Raw genomic sequence first — 22,840 nt, forward strand, 5'->3', positions numbered from 1 at the left:
ATTAGTATCCAATAAGACTTTGCCTATTGAGTTTACTGAGTTTGTGATTAGAGTATCAAACCCCTTGGGCCGATGTGTTTTGGTTGACAAAGTGTGTAAGAATTGTCTGTTATTGATTCGAGATTCGTGTTTTTCAGCTGATTTGATGTTGTTGCCATTCGACGAGTTTGATATAATTTTGGGTATGGACTGGTTAATCGTGCATGATACTGTTGTAAACTGTAAACGAAAGACTATTGATTTGTGGAGTCAGAATGATGAGATTATTCGGATTGAATCTAATGATCTGAATGGGTTACCAGCAGTAATATCCTCGATGTTAGCTCATAAATGTGTGAGAAAGGGTTGTGAAGCTTACCTTGCTTATGTGCTTGACTCTAAAGTAATTGAAAGAAAGATTGAATCAGTACCTATTGTGTGCAAGTATCCGGATGTATTTCCTGAAGAATTGTCGGGTTTGCCACCGATACGAGAGGTAGAGTTTGGGATGAGTTAGTGCTGGGGACGACTCCGATTTTAATAGCTCTGTACAAAATGTTACCGACCAAATTAAAAGAATTAAAAGATCAGTTGCAAGAGCTGACCGATAGGGCTTTCGCATGACCAAGTTTCTCGCCTTGGGGTGCTCCGGTTTTATTTGTGAAAAAGAAAGATGGCATGATAAGAATGTGTATTTATTATCGTCAGTTGAACAAAGTGAATATAAAGAACAAATATCCGCTGCCACAGATTGACGACCTGTTTGATAAGTTGAAAGGGGCTTCAGTATTCTCGAAGATAGATTTGAGATCCGGCTACTATTAGATGCGAGTTAAAGATTCTGATATACCAAAGACTGCTTTCAGAACCTAGTACGGTCACTATGAATTTTTAGTTATGCCTTTTGGTTTGACTAATGCTCCTGCGGTATTTATGGATTTAATGAACCGTGTTTTTAGATCGTATTTAGACAGATTCGTTGTTGTATTCATTGATGACATTCTGATCTATTCTCGTGATGAGACGGAGCATATTGAACATTTGAGAATCATGTTGCAGACTTTGAGAGATAAACAGTTATATGCTAAATTCAGCAAATGTGAATTCTGGCTTCGGGAAGTCAGATTTCTGGGTCATATTGTCTCAGCGGAAGGCATCAGGGTTGATCCAAGCAAGATATCGGCAATTATGGATTGGAAACCACCGGAAAATGTATCTGAGATCAGAAGTTTTCTAGGATTAGCGGGATACTACCGAAGATTTGTAAAAGGATTCTCGATGATGGCAGTACCATTAACTCAATTACTTCAAAAGAATGTGAACTTCGAATGGACTGATAAGTGTCAGCAAAGTTTCGAACAGTTGAAAGCACTGTTAACAGAGGCACCGGTGTTAGTTCAACTTGAAACGGGTAAAGAGTTCGTGATTTTCAGCGATGCATCGTTAAACGGACTGGGTTGTGTATTGATGCAAGACGGAAAAGTTATAGCTTATGCTTCCCGATAGTTGAAGCCGCATGAAAAGAACTATCCGACAAACGATCTGGAATTGGCAGCTATTGTGTTTGCATTGAAGATATGGCGCTACTATTTGTACGGTGAGAAATGCCGAATATTTATAGATCATAAGAGCCTGAATTATTTGATGTCACAAAGAGATTTGAATTTGCGACAACGGAGATGGCTTGAGTTACTGAAAGATTACGAGTTTGTAATTGGTTATCATCCGGGAAAAGCTAATGTTGTAGCTGACACTTTGAGCCGGAAGTCCCTATTTGCTTTGTGGGCAATGAACACTCAGATGATGTTATGTGATGATGGATCCATTGTAGCTGAATTAAAAGCTAAACCAATATTTCCGCAACAGATTTGTGAGGCTCAAAATGTTGATAACGAATTGATAGCAAAACGGGCTCAATGTGATGCGAATACCGATTCAGAGTTTTGAGTTGATTCTGAAGGTTGTTTGAGGTTGAAAGATCGAATATGTGTCCCGAGAAATTCAGAGTTGATTCAAATGATTTTTAATGAAGCTCATAGCAGTCGGTTATCTATTCATCCGGGTAGTACAAAAATGTAAAATGATCTGAAGCAACTTTATTGGTGGCCTAGTAGGAAGCGAGACATTTCTAACTTTGTTTCGAAATGCTTAGTCTGTCAGCAAGTAAAAGCCGACACATGGCTGTGTCGCCCAGCTGTGTGTCTTACACGGCCAAGTCACACGCTCTTGTGGACCTAAAATGCACCTTAAACAACATGTTTACCATTTCCTACTTGCTTGGACATTAAGCAACTCAAAATCCTATCATTTAACCTATCCGAAGTACGATCAAACATACTCCAAACATGCCAAAACAATCATTTTAGGTGCCTAACCAATGTACCCTCATTGGTACCACATTTATATCATCAAAACCTATCAACTATGCATCATTCAAATCAAAGTTTAAAACATACCAAAATCACTCAATTTAGTCTAGTTTATAACCATCTAAGTATCAATATTAAATTCACATACACCTAACAAGCCTTGCTTCAAAACAACATGCCAAATTATGGCTTCAAACACAAACATATGTTTATATATAGCAAACCAAAATTATACTTAAACTTAATTACATCACATATACCAAATTAATTAAAAACCAAACACATCCTAGGTTTATGCCATCACAAAGATAAACTTCACTACATTTGAGATCGGGATCGTTGTTGGATGCTGAGTCGGCGATCAAAAGAGAAGTACCTAACCTGCGCACGGAAAACAAAACTGTACATTGAGTAAAACTCAATGATGTTTCTATAATCTGAACATTTAAATACATAAGATACATGAATACTCAATTTGAATTGTATAATCACATTACTATCTAAACAAGCAATTGTAATTTATCACCATCTCAATTTCATGCATAATACCTCATTATTTCATGATTTGCTCAACTTCACCAGTATTATTCCATTAGTTGGTTTAACATATAACTCAATTAATATCACTTGCTATAAAAATAGATTTTCATAGATCATTCAACAATTCATTTTCATAATGGCATAAACCAACTATATTCAATCCATGAGTACATTACTCATTTATCTCATTTATGATCACAACATTTTCACCTTTCATATATCAATCCACTTTTCCATTTAATTACAAAGCTTTAATATTTAATTACCCCTATTAATACGAATCAGACTCGGATGGATACACGGATCCAACCAACACACCAGTTTGGCACCCAATGCCTCATCCGATAAATCTGAAGTAATAACTGCGCCCAATGCTATATAAATTGACACCCAGTGTCTCATTGGTTAAACTAAAGCAAATTTGCACCCAGTTCCTCATCGACTCGAAGTCGAAGAAATCCCTGAACTCTTCCTATCCTATGGCATGCAATCTATATTTGACTTAGCCCAAAACAGTTAATAGGATTTCAATTCAATTACAAATACATCCAATTTCCAAATCTCACATATGCACCTTATCACATTTAAATACATACTCATTTCAATTCAAATAATCAATACATTCATAATGTATATACCAATTCAATCCACAGTCAACTATAATTTCAATTCACTATCGAAGTGCCAAAAACACTCACCTCAACCACTTACCATATGCATTAAATTAAAATACAACAATTAACAACTAGGTTCGGATTATAGAAATACAAACTGTGGATTTCGAGCTATTCAACGTCGATTTTATCTTTCCCTTTTTAGTCGAGGATTCAGGTACGACGTTAGCTACGGAATTAAAACAATTAAAATACATCAATACAACACAATTCAATTTCACATTGAATATTTTAATTTTTACTCAATGTTTGCTTAAATTCCAATTTAGTCCTTAAACCGAGACTAATTTTTATTCTTCTCATTTAATCCTATATTTTTATACTAATTTCACTTTAAGCTAAATTTAGCTTTATATTTTCAATTAAACCCCTAAATTTTGATTTTTTCTTAATTTAGTCCCTATTACTTAAAATTTACAATTTGTTCTACAATTAAATCCTTTTATGTTTCTAGCTTAAAATCTATCAATTTAATCCCTAATACTAAAGCTATTCAACACTAACAACATTTAAAATCTTAATCAATGCTAAAATTTCAACATGAGTCGGGTAGTACTTAACACCGGGATTCCAAAAATATAAAAATTACAAGAAATGGACTAAATTGACTAACCAATTGAAGTTGAAAAGTTTAAAACCCTTAGGTTGCCGTCCCACTCTTCTCTTCTTTATTTTATTTTCTATTCGAATTGCATGCTTTTTACCATCCAATTTCACTTTCTCTTCATTTATTATACTTTAATATTATATAGTACATATATACATATTTTTAACTTTTAATTTATTAACTATTATAATATATATAATAAGTTTACATATATATAAAAATATTTACTCATCATTAATGCCGTCCACTTAATGGAACAAAGGCATAATTATTTCTTTGGTCCCTTTAATTTATTTTTAATATATAATTCAACTTTTACTCTATACGCGATTTAGTCCTTATACTATAATAATTCTTAATTCATGTAATTTCACTTAACTGAAATCTAATTAACTACACAACTAACTTCGTAAATATTTTAAATAAATATTTATGAGTCCAATTTAATGGAATAGAGTCCCGGGAATGCATTTTCTGACACCCCTGACTATCAGGTCATTACACATTCAAGGGTTTAAACATCATTCAAATGCACATAAACATGCCATTTTCAAACACCCTAATTCATCTAAACAATATGTCATTTAAAGGCACCACAATTGTATCAAAACATTATGGATTAAACCAAAACAACTTGATCATATCACAAGCAACTAACCTAGTTCGAACACTTACCAAAACACATCACAATGACCATTTTCAATCCATCACAAACATACAAAAAGACCTTATATACGAGCACATTAAAAGTGACCAAAATGACATATCTTGGTGAGGTGTTAAGGTTCACCAAACCAAACATAACTTCCAAAAGCTTAAACATACAAACACATTCATCACACATCCATGAATTACCAATACAAAAGACTTATACATGTCATTATTAACCTGGAACAAAATACTCAAAATCTACCGAAATAGTTGCTGGATAGTGTGATAGGTCTTCGATGAGTTTCCAACCGATCGAGCTTCTGATTATATATAAAATAAAGGAAAGTAACTACATAAGCAACGAGTTTTTAGTAGGCTCGTATAAATTTAAACATAACTTACCATTTCATTAGTACAAATCATAAATTAAGCATAAGTCATTACCTATGCCATAAGCTTATTATAAGCCTATACAACATCATCAACTCACAAGTTAGTACACTTGTTCATGATGCAAAAGAATTCAACCAAAACATAAGTAAAATTTCATATATAAATACATCATTTAGCTCATAAATCTTTCTATAAGACCATGATTCATTCAATTTGCATACTTATCATTTCATTTCCTTTTCTTACACATTGAACCATCTAGAATTACATCGGATACTCGGGAATGCTCACACATAGTGTGCCTTTCCATATAGTCATAACCTTTCTTTACATCAATGCTCACACGAGTTGTGAAATGGGCCCACTTACATGAGCTGTGGGTCAGAATGTAAGCTACACGATGCTACTCACATGAGCTGTGGAGAATACGCAACAAATGCAGGACCTCAGCCATCGGTAAGAAATTTAAAACTAGCACACGAAACATGAAATCCCTAATGACATGTCATTTGTATCCTAAGAATTCTTAAGGTTCAACCGGGACTCGTCATCCGTCAATTCATCATAACATGAATACATTTATATATGTAGATTAATTATTATTAAAACAACATATCATATATTCAAATTTAGCTAACATTAAAATGATCACAGTTCATACGAACTTAACTCGATAATAAAGTCGTAGAAGTAGAATTCGAACTAATCTGAAGCTCTAGCTTTTCTTCTATTCAAGTCTTATTGTGGTTTATCTTGATCTAAATAAATAATTTCATTCAATTAAGAACTTTTATAATTCAATTTAATCCATAACTCATATTTATGCAAAATTATGAATTTACCTAACATTTTAACTTTCACAATTTAGTCCTTAAGCTTATAATTTGAATATAACTCATTTTAACCTAAATCTAACTTAACCTATGTTACAAGGACCTTGAAACAACCCATTATTACCAAAATTTTGCAACAAAACCCATGAATTTATACGTTTAACAATTTAATCCCTGTTTCTAAAATTCAACAAAAATCACTTAACAGAACATGTTTATTTTGCAACAAAGATTAATAATCTATCAACTAACACAAAAACACATTCAAAAGCATCCGTAGCAAGTCCCTCCACCTTTAATAGTTTTGTAAATTAACCCCTAGACTAGCTAGACTAAACTAAAATAAACTCAACTTTTACAATTTTTACGATTTAGTCCTTTTTACCTAATTAACTGTTTAAATATCAAAATTTCTTAAACAAATTTTAACACGGCCTTAAGATAATCCGATAAACATTAAATAAATATTAAAATAATAATTTACTTGTCAAAATTATGGTCTAGAAACCACTATTTTTGACACAACTGAAAATAGGCTCTTACAAGTAATGCCTACAATAAAGACAAATGAGAGAAGACGTATCCAAGGATCACACTTAAGGATCTGCCATTAAGGGACCGCCAAAGGGCGTAAAATGAAACTTGGATGTGAAAAAGAAATAGATACCCAAAGAGAGTACTCCAGTGATAGATGTGTCTGTCAAGACTATTTCTCTTGAGGGAAATGATATTTCTAGTATAACCTCATAGAGTTAGATCCGTAGGGTAAACCTCATAAATGAGACACAAATTATGTTCAAAAAACATTCCATTAATGGTCTTTTATGGACGGATACGTTTCACCTTAAAAGACATGTATCACGATTAAAGAGGGTTACAAGGGAGTGATCCAAACAACATTGCAACTCGAGTGCAAGGTAGAAGTAAAAAAGGATGAAGCAAGGTTAATACAACCAATATGGTGTGACACTTTTTTAGTAGGCCTTATGAGTGGAAAATTAGAGTATTCATTAGAGTTATGGTGCTTACAAACCAGAGTAAAACTAAAGGATAATCTGGATAGAAAGTATGTAACAAATAGTGAGAATCCGCAAGCATGACGGAAGGTCTATGAATCACCATAGTGTGATGGCTAGTCATAAACTTAACCGAGTAATGGTCATTAAGCGATCGATCCAACAAGAAGGAAAAATAGAAAATTGTCTTGGAGTCCACCACTCTGGATGAAGCATAAGCATCTAAGCCTAACAAGGTGTAGTGTATTTGCCCCCTTCCAGTTAAAACATCGGCAATATGAGGTTTAGTTATGTTATATATATAAAGAAACTCGCTAAGTTCTTTGAACTTACAGGATTTCAGTTCATGTTTACATGTCTAAGTGCGGGATTAAGGAACTCGAGAAATGATCGTGTTAGATCCAGATCATCGTCAAGAAGGTGTCATGCACTTAGGAAAGGGTTAACTTAAATGTACCACCTCGGGGGTTGGATATATTGCAACCAAATAACTTTTGTAGAGTTTGGAAATTTTGAAATAGTAAACTTTTGTTTTAAATTTTAAGATTTTTGTTGTAAGTTATAGTTATTATTTAATAAAGTCTATCTCGGGGGTTGGATCTAAATCAGCGCATTTGTGGCACCCCACTCCCGGATTCGGCGAATGGGTCAAGTGAGGGTGTTACAAAGTGGAAAAAAACCAAATGGTATTTGAAAATGGTAGGTGGTTGCTAAGCTTTTCTATATATGCTCAAATGAATTGGTTATAAGTTTGGTTATATATACATATTTATAGTGATTTGGAAATGAAAGTGGTATGGCATGAGACTCGAATTTGTATTGAATTGGATATAAATGTATGCATATGTTTAATTTGGTAATTTTACCTTGAATTATGGAAATACCATTGAGCATATTTGCTCAGCGTACGGTTTGTTTTCTCCGTGCGTAGGTATAACAGATTTTTGATAGTTCGAATGGTTATCTCAACATCCAACAATCAATCCCCTGACTCAGCAAAGTTCGTATATTACTGTTTTGATAAGGTGTGGCATGTACCTAGTTGTTTCTATTTTTGGTATATCATTATGTCTATGTAAACTTTTGAGTAGAAATTGATATATGCAGAATTGAGTATTTGAATTGCTATATGTACATAAATAAATCAAATGGTTTGAAATGTGTTAAATGCTGCAATGTAAATAGTTTTGGTGAATTTGGTATTTTTATATAAAACATATGTGAAGATTAATTGATAAGCAACTTGTAGGTGTTAAGACTTTAGTATATTGATAAATAAGCATTTATGATCATTGTTTGAGAATTTCATAGATGTGAATGTATATAATTGTTGATTGGAAAAATTGTAAGTCATGGTTCTCTAGAAATTGTAGAAACATGTGATGTCTCGACGAGATCATGACTCCAAGCCACGGTGCGACGTCGTGCATGGATATTTGAGACAACACCAAACAATATGTTGTATCACGACGTTAACTGGAAGTTTTGCCAACATTAGAATTTAGTACTACTTCGTTCTCGGGTTAGCTTGAGAGCTTTCGTAAGCTCATATAAGACCCAAAAATGATTGTACGTCATATTATATACTAATATTAATTGTATTTACATTTTAATTGGTATTAATTGAATATAATTTGATCATAGTTGCTTCAACAATGAATGTGGCACATTGTAGCTCAGACTTGACGGTCGAGTCAAGTATAGGGTGTTATAAGAGTAAAGTTATAAAACAAAATGGAAGAGGAAAGTACGAGGTGAATAAAAATGACATATAATCTATAAAGGATCAAAAGGTAGCAAAGACTTGGTTCCAAGGAACAATAAGAAAAGAATCAAAATAATTACGTTAACAAGAAAGTTTTGATGTTTTGGAGAGGATGATAAAATGTGACTAAAGAAAAAAAAAGCCTATTGATTTAAGCATTTAAAAAGGGTGATGACTACAGTGGGGTCCATTGCAATCTACGGATAGAAATAGAAAAGAGGAAATGAGGTTGTTGTAGTTGTTAGATGAAGCCAAGTTGGAAGCGCTTGGGAAATGTGAGTGTACTGTTTCACCAATTTAATCAGTTTCAAAACTAGAAAAGAAGGTAGAGAAACCCAAAGCATCAATTGTAGAGGAAGCATTTCCATTTCCATGCAAATGTTGGAGATAGAAAAAAAAAAGCATGAATTGAATTAGAGTAAACGAGAAATGGAAAAAATTTAAAGGAAGCACATGAATACTTAACCTTAATTTTTTTAAAAATTCAAACATGAAGAAAGAGAATAAGGATTTTTTTGAATTTCTTGTCGTCTATTAGGTATTATTTTAGTTTCCAACAAAATTCACCTTCATTAATAATAGAGGTTTGCCACCATTTCAACTTTTTCTTTGTTAATAGTATTTATGATTTAAGGGTTTTAAAGTTGTGAAGTTGATTTTAGAGAATGATTGTAGTATTATTTATTAGGCAAAATATTTTTGAATGATATTTTGTGATCCGTAGTTACATTCTATAGTTGCATATATAAATGGTAGAAGGAACTAGAAAAAGTCGTTAAAAATTAAACTTCGATTTAAATGATTAACCATATTCTAGTTAAGAATTAGAACAAGGTGTGAAAGTAGAACAATGAATGGGAAATTATTCGAGTACTCATTTTAAAGGATATTTTTTTGAAAATGACATAGCAAAACTAACAGTAGAGCAAACAGAAGGAATGAAATTCAGTTGCTTCGTTGATGTTAAAGAAATTTATTTTAGTTATGCTCATATAGTGGGTTTCAGTGCTAGCCTAAGAGGTACCAAGCTAAATGCATCTGGGAATGTTGTTGGTAAGAATTACTTCTAGAATAAAGAAGGAAACATACGAATACATGGATGAAAAATAACAAAAGGTTTTGAAATCTTAGAGTTATGACTAGAACTAGATGTAAGGTAAGGATAAGAGTGGATATGAAAAAGGGTGAACAGGGGTGGGTAGTTACCAATTTTGTTAAAGAACGCAATCATGAATTGGTGTTTGACCTTGAATGGAGGAATCTAATAAGATCAAATTGTGAAGTTTTAGCTACTGCAAAGGCTGAGCATTGGCAATGAGATGAGTAGGAACCTAACCTTTTCAAATGATGTCGTGGTTTAGTAACCAATTAGAGGGCTTCAATAAATTGAGCTTCAACAGAAAAAATTGGTGAACATGTTACAAGAAGAGGTAATGAAACCAATTGAATTTGACGATGTAAATGCTGTTATAGAATATTTTGAGGTGAAGAGAACAACTTATCCTAGTTTGTATATGGAGTATACAACTGAAAAAAAGACCCACCTTGAAAATGTTTTTTAAGTAAACTCATGCAACATAATAGATTATGCATACTTTGGATATGTCTTTGCATTCAATATGACATGCAAGAATAATAACTATGATCTATTGTTGTTGCTATTCGTAAGAGTAAACAGTCATCACCAAAACATTACATTTGGATTTACAATAACATTAAAAGAGAAACATAACAGTTTTGCTTGGGTGTTGAATGAGTTCCTTATTTGCATAAGAAGCTTATATAGGTGGTTACGGACGAAGATAGGGCAGTGCATTCCGAATTGAAAATTGTTTTACCAGAAGTGAACCATAGAATTTGTGTGTGACACATACAAAAGAATGATGTGTCACATTTCCACAAAGTTGAAAATTTATGTGCATTTAAGACATACATGCATTCATGGTGGTCAAAAAAAGAATTTTCCCGAGAATGGGAGAACAAGAGTAAAACATTATTTGCACGTATGAAACTGACATCTAGATGTGAAGGATGCAACTCATACTTGAAGAAATATTAGGAGTAGTGGTTCTTTGCTTCAACTTTTGTATTTGATTGAAAATGCCGTTATAAGCATTCTTGGATCAAAATTTGAAGTTGATGTTGATACCAGGCAAGTGAGTCTGTACTAACTACCTTCATTTAGCCAATTAAGAAACATGTTGATACCCAAAAATCATTCGACTGATTTAGAAAAGAGCTTAAGAGACAATATATGATCATCTAAAAAGGAAGTGTTGTGTAGATGGATGATCATAAGAGAGTTTATAGTCTTATACATTATTTATGGCCTAAGAAGGAGACAACATTGTGTTACAATTCAATTCATGGCAACATGAAGTGTTCATGTCAAATGTTTGAAACCGAAGGCTTCTCTTTTAGGCATGTAATATTTGTTATGTTATTGGAGCATTTGAAGTCTATATTGCATTCATGCATAATGAGTCGTTGGACCAAAAATGCAAGAGATGTAACTTTGCTAAGCCTTGATTATGTTATTGAAAATGATGCGATGGAGAAACTGAGGCATGCATAATTATTTTCTCTTTTTAATCGTGTTTCATATCCTATTTTCAAAAGCAAAGAATATTTTCATCGAGTAGGAAAGGTTCTGGCTGAGTTGGCTACAACTTTTCATGAATTAGGAAAACCACAGACCAAAGGGTTGAATGTAGCTACAAGTGTTGAAGACCCTTGTAAGAGGTTTAACTAGATTCTAGCAAAGCGGGATAAGCGAAAGAAAAGAAACTACACATGTTCAAGAAGTGGAATGGTGTGACACAATTTTTGTACTTGCCATATATCTAGTACTAATGCGAGCAACTCATCAACTAGTGTTGAAATTAGTGATTCGGAGTACAATAAATCAGGTGATAAGTTAGGCGAGAGTGGATGTTTTTGTGTTGATATTGACTTTGATAAGGTAGCATAATAATAAGTATTATATTTGTATGCTCTTATCAAATTGAATATTGATTAAATTAAATTTAAACTTCAGGTGGAACCAGATAAGATTCGGTTCTCCAAAGACGACTATTAACCTTTCGATTAATGATAAAGTCCACAATTTTTCTAAATCATTATGTTGTTGATTTTGTATGTAAAGGTCGTAATTGCCACTACCAAGCTATCTTATCTGTATTCTATTAATTGCCAAAATGTGATGGCTAAAAATAAGAGTGGTCCTCAAATTGCCTAATATGCAAGTTCGACCCAATAGTATCTCATTAAGGAAAGTTCAAAGCTCGTGTAGATTAATACCAACAATCAACAATAGTCACATCCTTTATTAAGAAGTCAAGTAGGTTGTAGACAACCAATATTAAGAAGTTCAATTTAACTTTTTAAGTGAAAGTGTTTTGAAAAATAAAATATAGAGAGAGTGTGTTAGATAAACTATTAAAAAATAATCCTCCAACAAAGAAAATCATTTGCAGGACTTGTGAATGAAAATAAATTGGCGGCTTAGATTTGTACAAATGAACAATGCATTACAAAATAGGAAAAAATTCATTAAACAAAAAATTAAGGGTTTACAGAAAAATCTCAAAAGAAATTATTTGGGCAAGTTTAATTTCTAACTAATATTAATTGTCCATCATAAGCATCATTAAAGCTGAAAATCAATTTGAATGATTAAATGGAGTCTAGATTTATAAAAAAAATAACTTTTTCATAATAACATTGCGTTTGGAGTTTAGCTTGTGGCAAATCAACTTGCCTATCAACTGAGGACGACTACTTGATTTAATCTTGGGACAAAAATTAATTCAATTAGTCATATTTTGAATGGTTAGTATGATGCCTAACTTTGCTGGAAGTGGCAATGACCTAGATGTTGGTCGCAACTTCTTTAAAAATATTCTTTGATTTTTCTTTTATTTCTAGTTTCAGACTACTCTATCCTTTATGAAAGTTGTGGTGGTTCTTGTTTTAGCCCACACTATTTTGATTTTTGTTTACTTTGTTTTCTTTGAAAGCAATGATGGTTTTAGTTTTAGTTTCTAGTCGTGTTCTGGCTTATATACGAGATTTTCCAGGGTAAGGGTGCCACAAAATCAATTCGGAACTATTCACGGAGGACTTTTATCATGATAAAAGCACTGTGATAGTGTTTGTAAAATTGGACTCCAATATGATAAGGCATCGAAAACTTGGCATTTCATGCATCACTGATGTGGTGGGTCTCTTGGAGCTTTTTACAATGGTTTCTTGGTTGGCTGGTCTTCTTCTCAGGTTGGTCTGATGACGATGAGGCTAGGATGCAATTTTCAACGGTTTGATCAAGGTGATGCATCTCTGATTTGTTTCTAAATCCTTCCAATGTTGTAGCAATTGTTAATTTGTCTTTCTTTCTCCTCTTTTGAGATTATTCTACAAGGCATTTGTACATCAATTGGTAGTGTCTTATGTATTGTTTGTAATATGTACCATGTATTTGTACTTTTATTGTTCATGGTTCCTATTAATGACAATTTTTTTTCAAAATATTTTAATCTAATCTTAAAAGTATCACTATTGTATCAATTAGTCATTTTATCCGTTCAATCATTAATTTGGCATTTAAATGCTATTTTAAATATGACATGTAGCATTAGTTTAGTTGTTAATCTAACTTTTAAATGCCAATTCAAGAATGACATGAGATACATTCAAAATGTGTAGATTAAATTGTTAACATGTATTCGCCATATGGACAACTTGAATTTGATATGTTTAAAAACATAGTGTCTTTAAAATTTATAAGAGCTATGATTGATCCAAGTTGCCCATGTTGTAAATGTACGCATTTTAAATTTTGATTCACGTGTTTTAAATTTGTATTTTATGTCAATATACTAACCGACATTTAACATTCAAAATAACGATTAGGTTTATGAAAGGATCTAATTAATATGATACTAATATTTTGAAGATTCAATTATAATGTTTTAAAATTTTGAGATGAATTTAGAATTTAGAAATATTTGATGTATTTTTAATAATTTAACATTATTTAATATTACGCGATTAACATTATCTAAGTGAAACGAGAATGGATGGCAAAAAAGATAAAAATATAATTTAACACGATTTTAAAAAATAAAATTTGGTATCATTTTGATTAAGAAAAATAGCCTCATTATTCCAATTAAGAAAATAGGAAGAGACATCACCCGTAAAAAAGAAGATAGGAAGAGACAAACAAGTTTGAGCCGCTAATTTCATTGTTCTCATTTTGCACCGCTTGGTGCTTTTTGGTCGGTTGTTTGGCCCTTACCTTATTTATAATTAGAAAGGTTGACATTGGATTTTTGGTTAAAAAAGTAAAAATAAAAATATTAAAGGTATGAAAGAATTATTATTTTGATTTACAAGAAAATGTTTTCATATGAAGTTGAAGAAATTAGTTTAATTAAATTAAAAATTGTAAATTTTCTGTAAAATTATTTCAATCAAGAATTGAAAATGGTTACTTCCTACCGCTTTTCATGATTTCCAAACCTATAAACTGAAAAATATATATATATACACTTAAAACACATTTAAATTTGATTCTATCAATAATAGTATGAGCTGAATTAAAACTCAATCAAGTTAATATTTTGTTAGTCTATATTATATTATGAGGTATGAGAGTTTGAGTTCAATTTTAAGTATAACATATCCTCACCTTTAACTATAAAAAAATTATCAAATTTTTAATTTTCTTAATTGAGTTAATGTTAAGTTTACTCATGTTACTAATTTAATAAAAATTTCGTATTAGTGAATCGATATAAAACTACTTAAAAAAATTTAGGAGGAAAAACAATTATTTAAATAAATATAAAAACAAATGAAGAAAATGGTTAGGTTTCATAGTGATTAAGGAAAAAAACTTAATTATTGACTTATGTTAAAATATATTAAATTAGTATTTTATCTGTAATGTACGGGTTGATTATATGTATTAATTTAATTTAATTTAATTATTTTTAAAAGTTTTATAAATTTTGTAATGTTTCATTAATAATATGGTTATGAAATTCAAACATAATAATATATGGAAAATTATTTGATACATCAGAGTTAAGTTTTTAGACTCTACAAGTGGGTTAATGGTTTGACAAATATATTTTAGGTGTAGTAGAAAATAATAATGAAATAAATATATAAATAAATGTGATATTTGTCACACCTAAACCCACTTGTGGAGTCTAAAAACTCCACCAATAGTATATCAAATAATTACTTATAATATATAAGTTTATTTTTAAACATGATAAATGATATTAGACTATATTTAAATAAATAATATTTTGAAATTATTTTAAAATATAAATATTATAATAGTAGATTGTGTGAAATTCAAATTTTATAGGGTAAACTATATTATTAGTCACTAAACTATGGGTAAGTTCTCGTTTTGGTCACTTAACTTAAAAAGTTACAATTTGATCACTAAAGTTTTCAAAATTGTTTTCTTGTCACCCAATTGTTAAGTGACACTTTTTAGTTGGTATAATAACAATTTTAGTCCTCTACTTTTATATTTTCAGTCAATTTGACCCTAATTCTATAAAAACTTATAAAAAATCTTATTTGAAAAGCGAAAATTCTATATAAAATTCTAGAAAATAAAATCTCAAAAATGTTTTCTCAAGAACTAATATGTATGGGAAATAAAGAAAATTATCATTTAATAGAATCCAATAATAAATTAAAATAGAACAAAACTAAAAATAAGGTAGATCATTACATGCTTCCTAGGTGCTTCTCGAAACCAAATTAGTGTTAAACCAACTTTATTTGATAAATTGTTTTAATATAACAAACAAAATGTTTTTGAATAAAGTTGTTTTTTTAACAAAGAAATTATAAAGTTCAAAGCATAAAAATCATTTCAAGATTTCCAAAAATCTTAGAAAATGTTTTGAACACTTAGAAAAATTTTGAACAAAATTCAAAAACAGTTTAAACATTTTTAACTCAATTGAAACATTTTTAAATCGATTGAAAAATTGTAACACCCCACACCCAGCCTAGAAGTTATGACCCGAGTGTGAAGGTGACATTGATAAATTTAAAACTTTAACCCTTTCTTCCCGTAATATATCTTATTTTGAAAACGAAGATTCAGAAAACGAATGGTCAGAAAATAATAATTTTTAGTTAAACCTTTCGTGTCCTCTTTAGTAAAACTCATACTCGAAAACACTTATTTTATAGTAAAATCACTTAATCATTTTCTTAGTTTAACAGCAGAAAAACTTTCAGAGTTTTAGTTGAAAACCGAATTTTCAATTTTTTTAATTAGTATTATTTTGCAGTTTTGCATTAAAAATACTAAAAACCGACGAAGCAAAACAAAAACCAAAAACAAAGTCTGAAACAAAATTATAACCCAAAAAGCCCAAAAACTTCAGAACAATTTAAAAACATGAACCGTCATACTTAAATTACTGGGAAAAAAATTTGAGCTCCTGCACGCCATCCGGTCCTAAACTTGTTGATTACCTAAAAAGTTAGAAAAATTGGGTGATCTTGTTAGCTCAGTGTATAACTAAACTCAAACAGAAACACAAATAATATAATAACATATCAAAACTTTGCAGAGAATTCATCAAACTCGAATGACAAAACTGTGCATGCATGGTTATGCGAATGCAATATTTCAGAAAACGAAATGCAAATTTTTCAGAAAACTTTCTACCCATCTTCGTTACACACCAAATTAGAGTTCCCAAAACTCTTCCATCCAAAAACACATCAACAGATAATTGTGAACAATGCCACCGAGTTGCAGTTAGAATTGCCAAATCGGATATATGTGGTCAAGCCACTATATTGCAGCCAAGTTGCCAGAACAAATATGTGTGGTCGAGCCACTATAAACGCAGTCAAGCCGCCAGAACAAAAATATGGTTAAATCAACAGATAGTGCAGATCATTAAACTGCCAGAACTTCCTCCTTACCATATTATCTCAACCCATGCAATGTGACATGACATGCAAATACAAAATCTAAATGAAAAGCATGTAAGACATGTAGTTGTACAATAATAGAAATTAGAAGGCATGGAATTCCATGCTTTGCAGAACAGATGTGTCATAAATTCAACAAAAGCAAATCAGTTTCGCCGTAACGTCACATGCATGGTCATATAGCAGATTCAGAGATATACAAATTAACATAATCAGACATCGTATGCTCATATACAAACATAGCAAAACAGAAACATGCCATCAGAATTATTAGTATAGAGATCATGCGTATATATTTCACATACTTTTTCCACATTGCTTACAGTATCATACTATCAGATATCATGTTTTCAAGTCCTATTTATACAATATGGACCCTATAGAGTGGCTAAATACACATCACAGATAAATACGATCCTACGTGAAATTTCCAAAAAAGGGCCCACACGCTCGTGTGGCCCACATGGTCTACCACAAGGCTTGTCACACGGCCATATGATGTCGATAATGAGTTTTTTGGCATTGTGTCGTTCATTGTTTTTCGGGTTTTTCATTACACACCTGACCAGTTTTTGATACGCGTCGATACGACACACTTACAGGCTCCTAAACAACAATTAAGAAAAGATTAATTAGCATGATTTTACCAAACCTGATTCACTAATTTGGCACAATCAAAGTCAATCAAACTTAATTACGAAAAAATCAACCCCTAGAATGACAGATAAACACTTACCCTTGCATAAACTGCAGCTAACAATAATCAATTCCTCGGAGGAATATTCATCTCAAGACTTCCACCTAAATAGAACCGGAATCAGTCAAATTGAAACTTCTCTTAAAACTACGTTTTCAAATAACCCAAAATTAAAACATAATATAGCAAGTTCCCCTTCCAAAAAATTAAAACCCTTTAGAAAAATACCAAACTTAAAACAAAATCCTTACCACTCATGATCAAAACTGGCCAAAACAAAAATAACAGCGGTACATGCCAAGTCAAAAGATAGACGAAGGGAGCAGTAAAATGAGAAAAATAATGATAATTAGCAAAGAGGAAAGGAAAAGTAACAATAACCAATAAACTATGGAATTCTAGGAATGAGCAACACAATAGAAATTTTGTAGAAGAAAAATAGGGGAACCCGAAAAGTAAATGGAAAGTTTGAGAAAAATGGGACGGCAAGATTGAGGGGAGTGGGAGAGAGAAATGGTTGTAGGGAGAAGATTTAAGAGATAATTTGGGTTAATTCAAAATTTCAACCAACCTACCCACATCCCACTATTTGCTCCATTATCAGATTTTCTTCCAGAGTCCAAATCCTACACCCTTTCAAACACTTGAACGACACAGACAAAGATTAACAAAAATATTTTCACTTTGCATACACAAGGACTTGAGCACAGGACCGAAAGGTAAGCTAAAGCCTTACCACTAAACCATCAAGCTTATTTTATCATCAATTGAGTGAAAATAATATATAAGCTAGACGTTCAAAGATAGGGTTAGGACAAAAATAATAAAAATTTAGGGGAAAAGATTCAAACCTAGAACCTTACACACATAAGCACAACACCTATCCAATGAACCAGACTAACTCACTTAACAAAATTCTTATAACCTTAATTCAAAAACTGAATATGACCACTCTTGGGGTACGTTTGGTTCACTATAATGGAATAGAGCTGTAATTGAATAGAGTTGTAATGGAATAGAGTTGTAATTAGTAATTCAATTGTTTAGTTGAATGGAAAGGAATAGAGCTGTAATAACATTCTTGTGTTTGGTTGAATGGAGTAGATGTTGTAATAGTATAAGGAAAAAAGATTAAATGACCAAAGTACCTTTCACAGAATTTTTTAGGTAGATGATTACTGTTATTGTTATTAAATTTTAATAAAATTATTTTTAAATATATTTTAATAAAATAATAAATAATTTAATCATATTTTAACATAATTATTATTAAATACAATTTAATAAAATAATATATAATTTAATAACATTCTTAATATAATTATTATAATATGAATTAAAAATCATAATATATAATATTATAAAAATAATATATAACCTACTTTATTATTTTTAAATTGCAATAGGTATTTAATGTGTTAAAATATCATTAATGAAATAAATAATTTAATTATTCTAAAATAAAAACAAAATATTAGAAGTAATAAATAGCTTGAGAATTATATTTCACATCCAAACATAATATTCATATATTAACAAAAAGTTACATGATTTCATTAGCTTATATGTCATAATCTATATGTTAAATTTTACAACATCAAAAAGTTACAACATTGTAATGGCATTCTATTGTGTCATTATACCATCCAAATATTACAAACACAAAAGGTTACCAAAACATCACCAACACAACCATGGTTTTTAATGGTCAGCAAGAAATCTTCTCACCTATTCCAATCGCACAAAAGAAGGTAAACTAAAGAAAATGAGCATTCACGTTAGATGGTTTGGAATTTTGCTCAACGCGCGATAGTGCTCATCTTCAGTTAAAGCTTCTACTTCACATAAGGTTGGATATAATTTTAGATCACTTTCTTGAATGACCATTTCTGACTTTTGTTGAATTAGCACTTCCGAGGCAATGCTCCTATTGATTTTAAGGCCAACGGTCCGTATGTTTTCTGCCAATAAAGTGGTAGCATCAGTAAATGAAGTAGAAGAATTATGATCACTTGCACTAGAAATCTTTTTTTCCTTCTTTGAAAATGTGGAATCACCTTGGTTTCTAGGTAGTTGCAGATGTGTAGCTGAAAGATCCATGTCATCCAAAGAAACATCAGCTTCGCGTCCATGGAAATTATTTCTTTCTTCATGAGTATTTGTAGTAGCTACATCCTCAACATCTATTTCTTCAATAATATCAGCGGCTGTTTAAGTATCTTTTCCAGTGGCTCGATCTTTTGCGTAGATGGCAGTAAGTTGGTCATAATAAGGGAAACTACGATGTTTGAATTGACCAGCTTCTTTATGACTCTATAAAAAACGAGGAATTCATATTAGATATAAGTTTGGTTAAAATAAGATAATAAAGACTTGAAATAATTTTTACATTTATATATGAGTTCCACACAGCATCTTCAACAATAAGAAGTTGCCTATACTCGTCCCAACCAAAGTCGCTATTGATTTTTCCACTAAGCATGTCATAAACGATTGCCTAATCCATTTTCAATGTCCTAATCCTCGATTTAAGATTAGGTTTAGCCTTTAACATAGCATGGGGTAAAACTTTTTCTAACATTTTTTCCAGCTCATTTAAATAAACAACTTTGAATCTCGTATTTGCATTAAAGGTTCCAACATTGTACAAGTCAACCATACAGGCAACCAACGCAGCACCTTCTTCTAGAACCCATTTCCTTTTGGTTCCTCGAGAATTTTGGGAAGAAACACTTAATTGTGAAAAACCTGACATAACTATCTTAAGAAAAAAACACAAATTAAAATTAAGTTCAATATTATGAATCAAAAGGTCGACACTTTATAAAATTATAACACATGATGAATCAAAAGAAAATAAATTATAATTCAACAAGTCTAGTACAATACAAAAAAAAATCAAACACCACCAAAGTTTTATAAGCTAAATACATGGAATATCATAAACAAATTAGTGTTTACTATTTTACCCTAAACCTAACTAATTTCTAAATGTTTGACATTCATCGAACATTTGATTGGCTAGTTCCATCCTCCAAGTAGCCCATGCATTTGATGGATGAATATTTATGATATTCAGTTCATCGTCATCTATCACATTACTAGGTAATCCTTTTCCTAACTCCATTTCAATAGGATCAAGACTCATATAGGTTTGAATAAAATTATAGAGCAAACAACATGCAATAATGATTCTATTGTGCACCATCACAGGATAGAATAATGGACTCCTAAGAATTCCCCATCTAAGTTTTAATAACCGAAATTATCTTTCAATAACATTATGCGCTAAAGCATATTTCATATTGAAAAAATCTTCTAGAGTATTTGGTTGGTAACCCTGATGCCACTCATTCAAATGATATCTTTCTCCTCTAAAAGACGCAAGAAATACCTCACAGTTTGTGTATCTAGCATCAACTAGATAATAACAACCTATAAGAAAACTATTTATCATGGTTATTTTCCCAAAAAAGTATGATCTTAAAAATTAACTCAAATTCCTCCAATTTTGCACTTTACCATGAGGAACTTTTAGTCCATGTCTCCTACTAATGGCATCTCGAAGAACCCGTCCATCAGCAACAGAACATTCCCAACCAAGAAGAACATAAACAAAATGCATATCAAATGTACAAGCACCTAACATATTTTTTGTTATGCCACCTTTTTGCGTTCGATATCTAGGTTTATCAACTATTGGAACCATTTTGATGTGGGTTCCATCTAAAGCACATAAGCAATTCTAAATCACATGTACAAAACCTCGGGTTAGGATACTATATTTAAATCTAAATACTAAATTATGTACGAGCTATATATGGAACTCACTCCAATACATTGAACCATTTCCACCTTGGGTCTGTAGAATTAGTTGTAATTGGCTCTACCTTTTTAAATAACACATCTTGTAAGCATATGACAATAGTTAAAATATTATGAAATGATTTGCTAACGGTTTCCCTGGACCTATTAAAGTGATGCTTGATAACTCGATTTTTAAGATGATGAGCAATAATATGTAAGAACATTGCCACTTGCTCATCAACAAGTATGTTCCTTGATGACTTCAATCCTCCTAAATTTTGTAACATCTCATATAGTTAAAAAAAAAGTAACTCTATTCATCCTAGCTTGTTCAATACAGGTTTTGTCACTAGCATGTACAAGTCTTTTCACATAATCTCGTTGTGCATAAAAATCTAAAATATATGATCTAATCCTTGGTCTATAAGTATGTAGACTATAGACGACACCCAATGTAAACCAACTCGCAATTGTACACATTTGCAACTATGTTCTCAATACAAGACCAATTCTTTTTTGCCTCTCACTTTGCACTATTAAAGGCAAACGAGTCATTACTGCAAGATATTAAAGTGTTAAATATCTTCAAATCACAATATAAATTAATCTCAAAACAGGATCCTAGTTGGATGTAGGAAACAAGTAATAAGCTTTCCATGTGGATGCACATTCAATTGTGGTTTAGTTAAGACATAACATATGTTACTATTGTATTTCCAAATTAAAAAAAAAAGATGTATTCTCTACTACTTTAATCAACAATGTGTTTAAGGGAAATCAAAAGACCGAAAATATCTTACCCACTTTTAATCTTTTTTTTTATAATTTTTATGATTTTTTAAATTTAAAAGGGTTTAATTGATTTTTTAATATGTTATAAGATCTTTTGACCTTTTAGACTTATTGGTTTCAAAATTTACTTTGCTTCCAATAAAAGATCGTAAAGGTTAAATTGAATAAATGTGTAAAAATTAAGAGCTAAATTTAATATTATACATCACATATAAACACCAAAACAAATATTTAATAAAGGCAATTTTAAATTAAAAAGACTGTTTTATTCACTTTTTAATGTACAAGAATTAATTTTAATAAAAGTTAAGAGCTAAATTTAATATTATACATCACATATAAATACCAAAACGAATAATAAGGTTTGCCATCGTATTTAGCTATTTAAATTTAGCATAATTGATTAGAATAATTATATTAGAAGGTCATGTTTGACAAATCAAAATTTAAATCTCCACATTTATATTTTACTTTTATTTTAATTATGGTAATTTTGTAAAAGAGAATGAATGATATATTTTTCATCGTATAGAAAATGAAGTAAATTTTAATATTTTATTATATAGAAGGTTTCAGAGGCATTCATCGACATAATTTATTTATATTTTTAAATAAGTGAAAATTCTTTCCCAGCTCATTAAATAATAGTATAAGAGAAATATTTTACTGAACAAGCACTGTTTAAAAGGTGACACATATTCCTTTAAAATGTATCAAGAAATTGAAAACAT

This window comes from Gossypium raimondii, chromosome 3 (genome assembly GCF_025698545.1).
Source record: "Gossypium raimondii isolate GPD5lz chromosome 3, ASM2569854v1, whole genome shotgun sequence".
Classification (NCBI taxonomy): domain Eukaryota; kingdom Viridiplantae; phylum Streptophyta; class Magnoliopsida; order Malvales; family Malvaceae; genus Gossypium; species Gossypium raimondii.